Source organism: Elephantulus edwardii, unplaced genomic scaffold, assembly GCF_000299155.1.
Source record: "Elephantulus edwardii isolate Elephantulus edwardi_28Jun2011 unplaced genomic scaffold, EleEdw1.0 scaffold00185, whole genome shotgun sequence".
In the NCBI taxonomy this organism is placed as follows: domain Eukaryota; kingdom Metazoa; phylum Chordata; class Mammalia; order Macroscelidea; family Macroscelididae; genus Elephantulus; species Elephantulus edwardii.
This window is the reverse complement of record NW_006399935.1, coordinates 3,685,943-3,691,637: the sequence shown is the minus strand read 5'-3', so window position 1 is coordinate 3,691,637 and position 5,695 is coordinate 3,685,943. Positions and strand designations below refer to the sequence as shown.

General features: G+C 45.0%; 1 protein-coding gene across 1 annotated transcript in view; it reads left to right on the top strand.

Annotated features, from left to right (window-relative positions):
* The window catches only part of ACSBG2 (acyl-CoA synthetase bubblegum family member 2), a 42,103-nt gene that overhangs the window by 13,295 nt on the left and 23,113 nt on the right, over positions 1–5,695 (top strand). The window lies entirely within an intron of this gene.

The window sequence follows — 5,695 nt, the reverse complement described above, 5'->3', positions numbered from 1 at the left end:
CAGGGTGATGGCCGGCACTGGGGAGTGGGTGAGGTGGGCAGGGTGATGGCCGGCACTGGGGAGTGGGTGAGGTGGGCATGGAGATGGCTGGCACCGGGGAGTGGATGAGGTCAGCAGGGGAATGGCCAGCACTGGGGAGTGGGCCACTGCTGGCTTGACATGTCATAGAGAATGGAGAGTGTGGGGGGAGGGGGGACCAAAAGAAGTGGATGTGGCCTCTCAAAGGAAGTGGGTGAGGAGCACAGGAAGTCAGAGAAATGACTGAAGAACAAAGAGTGTGGCTTTTCAAAGAAGCTGGTGGGGGGTCCAGGGGGTGGGTGTGGCCTCACAAAGCTATAGGACAAAGGAAGTGAGTGTGGCCACTGAAAGGAAGTCGGCATGAGCTAAGGTGTGGCTGCTACCCACCAGCGGCTCTATGGGGGAAGGATGGGCTCTCTACGCCTGTGTGATTAACTGCCTTGGAAACCCCTCCAGTGGGTCAGTTACACAACAACAACAACAACAGCAACAGCAACAACAGGTGAAGAGCAAAGAAAGTAGGCATGGCCTCCCAAAGGAAGTAGCTGAAGGGCAGAGGAAGTGGCAAAGGCCTTTCAAAAGGGTTATCTGAAAACAAAAACAAAAATAAAAACAAAAACAAAAGAGTTGTCTGAGACCTTCCAAAACATTAAAGGAGGAAGTAACGTCTTTATAAAGAGGATAGGTGGGAACTTGCAAAAACACAGGGGTCTTAAACAAGGAAAGGCCTTTGGGATTTTTCTTCTTCTTTTTTTTTTTTTTAAAATGTTAATGAGAGGGAGTTCTGGTGGCCTAGTGGCAAGGAGCTGCAACTACAATCCCAGAGGCACACATGGTTCAAATCCACCAGACACTCTGCTGGGGAAGGAGGGACAATCTCCTCCTGTACCAGTCAGATCTGATTTGACGGTACACTCACACAAAAATAATAAAATTTTTAAAAAAAGTTAATGAAAGTTTACAGAGACTTGGGGTTTCCATTCATTCACTGTTGCACTTTTCTCCCTGCCCACCCCCTCCCCTCCAATTCACTCTTCTCTTTGAAAAGTAAAAGAAAAACTCTTTCATTGTTATGCAATCCCTTCCCCCAAGTCCACTCCACTGTGCAGCCTTCATTCTGGGATTTTCTTCTGGCATGAGGGGTCAAGTCCATTCAGAGGAGCTGCAGAAGAAAGTCCTGGTGATCCTCCAGAGCCCACAGCTTTGAAAAACCCTACTCTGGCACTCATGGGTCATCTTGACTGAGTCCACTCCGTAGCTCCTACTAAAGTAGTGAGTGTGGACCTTCCCATTGGGAAAGTCTGCTGTCAGGGACCTCTCCAAAGTCCTGAAGAATAATGATGTCCATTTAAAGACTAAGGTGCACTGTAATGGAGTGAGTCCCCAGAAAAGATCACGGAGCCAATTAGCCAAATTAACAAAGTTTATTCCAAGTTCGAACTGGGGCCCTCATGAACTGAAACAGCAGCATCCATGTGAGAGCCCTGAGACAAAGCCAGCTTTTTCCTTTTATTCCTTTTTTGTTTCTTTGTCTAATGAATTGAGCTATGGTTGGCTATTTAGAGCAGCTGGTATAATGGCTTGCATTCGATTTGTTGACCATTGTGCAGGGCGGGTAGCCTGGAGACTTGTTGGGGTCTGATTAGTGAGTAGTTAGCTTTAGGTACAGGAATGCAGGGAAGTTTTTTTTATGCCTTTACAAAGAAGAACATTTTGCCTCTATACGAGATAAGGTAGCCACACAGGCAGAAGGAGGGGGAGTAATGCACTCAGTTCGAAGGAGGAGGGGCGGAGGTAGCCGCACTTTAGCATAAGCTGAGGTTTGATTTTTACATGCACCAGATTCAAACTGTGGCCTTTCCAATCACCTGCTGTGTGTCGGAAAACTGGACAGTGAATAAGGTTGATAGAAGAAAAATTGGTGTCTTTGAGTTGTGATATTGGAGAACAGTGATGAGTATCTCATGGACTGCCAAAAGAACAAACAGATAGGTGTTAGAGAAAGTCCAGTCAGAGTGTTCCTTGGAAGAAAAGATGGTGAGGCTTCATTTCACATACTTTGGGCATGTTAGAACAAACAGGTCTGTCTCCTGGAAAGGGAGAAACCAAGTTACTTCTTGAAAGCGAGGATTTTGAAGCTGCGTCTGACACACTTTGAGCATGTTGCCAGGAGGCACCACTTCTTGGAGAAGGACATCATGCTTGGGAGGGTGGAGTGCAGGAGAGGAAGACCCCCAATGAGATGGATTGATACAGTAACTGGGGTAACGGGGATAGGGGTGTTGGAGATAAGTGAGGTTGACTCAGGATAGGGCAGGGTTCAGAGCTACGGTGCACAGGGTCACTATGAATTGCAGACAACTAGACGGCACATAGCAACAATCCTTGGAAAGGTGGCGGGTCAGTGAAAGAGAGGATGATTCTCAATGAGATGGGTTGATACAGTAACTGAGACATTGAGCTAAGCGGGTCAGGGATGAGGGGGATAGAGCAGGACAGGACAGGGCCCTAACAACCTAACAGCTTTGGTGAATGTCTCCGTCTCCTCCCCACTTCTAGCCCTGCAGCGGGCCCTCCTCCAGCATCCCTCGCCATCTCTGTCATCTCTCCACACAATTTCTCCAGCACCAGCACTCCAACACAGCCAGGCTCCTTATCTGTGGCCCCACTCTCCACGCTGCAAAGAGAGGGACAACAAGCCGGGTGGAGCTGCCTTGTCTTTTCCGACCTGGCCTTGGAAGTCACTGGACATTCATCTGTCATTCTCTGCCCATCTGGTCATAAAGCAGCGGGGCGGGGGAGGAGCAGGAGCACAGGATCCCCCTCTTCTTACACCCAGCAAAACACACTGACTCAAAAACCTTGCTGCTCCTAATGTTCTTACAGTTGCACAACCTTTCCCAAACCTTCTTTGTGTATGTGTGTGTGTGTCTTTTAAAAAATTTATTTATTTTTCATTTCAATGAACATCTACAGAGATTTTGGAATTCCGTTCATTCATTGTTGCACCCTTCTCCCCGCCCCCCGTTTGCTCCTCTCCTTCAAAAGCAAAAGAAAAACTCTCTCATTGGTACACAATCCCCCCCATCCCCCAACCCCAAATATAATCCACTCTGCAACCCTCATTCCGTACTCTTACGATAAACATAATGCCCTAAAATATAATATTTTTAAAATATTCTCTCCCCCAAAGACTTCAATGCCGTAAACATATTTCATCCAGTCTTACCCCCATCCCGATGTCAGCCTCATTCTACAACAGTCAAACCTTCTTTTTAACGTGAACTCATTTCCAGGTGCAGTTCAATTCATGTAGACCAGTCCTCCAAATATTAAATCGTTCATTGTTGCATGTTTCCCTCCCTTCACTTCCCCCTCCCTTGGTCTACTCTGTGCTGCATCTTTTGTTGCAGATGGTTGTCATACATATAATACCCAATCATATATCCCTTTCACACAGTTATTTCCTCATCTGATCTAACGCAGTGTTCATTATCTGTCCTTTCCCCATTCTACCCCCAATCCTTCCATGTCTGTCCTATTTTATAATGATGGTGTTATGCAATGTTTGTCCTTTTGTGACTGGGCTATTTCGCTCAGCATAATGTCCTCCAGGTTCACCTATGCTGGAAATGTTTTATGAGTTCATTGTTTTTCAGTGCCACATAATATTCCATTGTGTGAACGTACCTTAGTTTTTCTATCCATTCATTTGTTGATGGGCACTTGGGTTGCTTCCATCTCTTTACTGTTGAAGCTTCCTCAAAAAGTTGGAAATATAAATACCATTTGACCTAGGAATTCCACTACTGGGAAGATAGCCTAAAGAAACCATATGTATGAATGTTACATGGAAAACCAATTTTCTCTGTAAACTTATATCCAAATCACAAGAATAAAAGGTTTAGTTTGGGTTTGTTTGTTGTTGTTTTTCTTTTTTTAAAACCCCACCTATGGGAAGTTCTGGTGACTTAGTGGTAAAGAATTCTACTGTCAACACAAAATTATGAGGTTCAAATCCACCAGCTGCTCCAAAGAAGAAAGATGGGTCATATCCTCCCATGTGATTAACTGCCTCTGAAAACCCACCAGAGGGTGAGCTATGCGTCATTTCTGCCTCATTGGTACACAACAACATATGGGATTAACCTGAGAATGGCTGGTGGTTGTGGAGCCCTAATGACCAGGGAGGAAGGTTCTCATATCATTGCCTTTAAATCAGATCTGACTCATTGCTGACCCTCCAGTGGGTTTCAGAGGTTGTGAATCACATGTTTGGAGGTTCCCATCCTTCTCCCTCGAGCAGGAACGTTAGGAAGCAGAAAGTAAGTTTGTGTCAACAGGGGATGTTGTTGTCGGTGATGATTGCGTTCGAGTCAAGCATGACTCATAGGGATGCTGTGAACAAAAGGCCTGGAGACTTTCTATAACTATTGGCATTTATCACAGTTCATCGAGTTTCCAGAGGCGTGTGGGGTAGGAAGTGGATGCAATGGGTGCACAACTTGAAGAGTGTCACGACTATCACTGAAATGCACACGTTGGAAAGGAGCTCTGATGACTCGGTGGGCTCTATGTTTGTGCTGCGACTGCTGCATGGGAGGAAAATAGAGACACTCCTCCCGTAAAGATACACAGTCTAAAAAACATGCTGGAGCTTAGACAAGAACTGGGATCACCTCAGCGATAGTGAACGCTAACAGAAACGGTGGAATGGGTATATATTTGGGGCTGTGCACGTTCTCAACAGCAAAACAAAATAAGCAAAACAAATTGATCCAAGGATTCAGACCTTGCTTGCTGAAAGTGAGGGGGACTTGAAGCCTTTGTTGCAGAAGATCAAGGAATACAGCCTTCGATACGGACTGCATCTCAATATCAAGAAAATAAAAATTCTCACCGCTACACCCAACAATATAAAAGTTATAATGTAACAGTAATGTTTTACCTTATTGAGGAATTAAAATTTCTTTTAATAAAATAGAAATATTTCACTTGTAATAAAGCTATCTGATGTAAAATCAACAGACACAAAACAAATACCTCAATCAATAAATCTTTTAATGCACAAAGGAAAAAAAAATTCTCACCGCTGGACTGAGAGGCAACATCATGATAGAAGAGATTGAAACTGTCAACAACCTCATCTTACTTGGATCCACAATCAATACACTTGATATCAGCATTTGGGAGATCAGGAGACATATTGCACTGGGAAAGTCTGCAGTCAGAACCTCTCCAAATTATTGAGGAGCAATGATGTCAGTTTCAGGACTAAGGTGCATCTGATTCAGGCCATGGTCTTTTGATCACTTGCTGTGTATGGGTCTGAGAGCTGGACAATGAAAAAGGATGACAGAAGCATTGATGCCTTTGAACTATGACACTGGAGAACAGTACTGAATATCCCATGGATTTCCAAAAGAACAAACAGGTATGTCTTGAAGAAAGTGCAGCCCGAGGCTCCTTGAAGGCGAGGTTAATAAATCTTCATCTCACATACTTTGGGCATGCTGCTAGGAGGGGCTATTTATTGGAGATGGGCATCATGTTTGGAAAGGTAGAGGGACAGAGAAGGAAGGGAAGACCCTGAACATGGATTGACACGGTGACTGCCGCAATGGGCTCTAGTGTGTTGGGAAGTGTGACGATGGCACAGGATAGGACAGGGTTCACA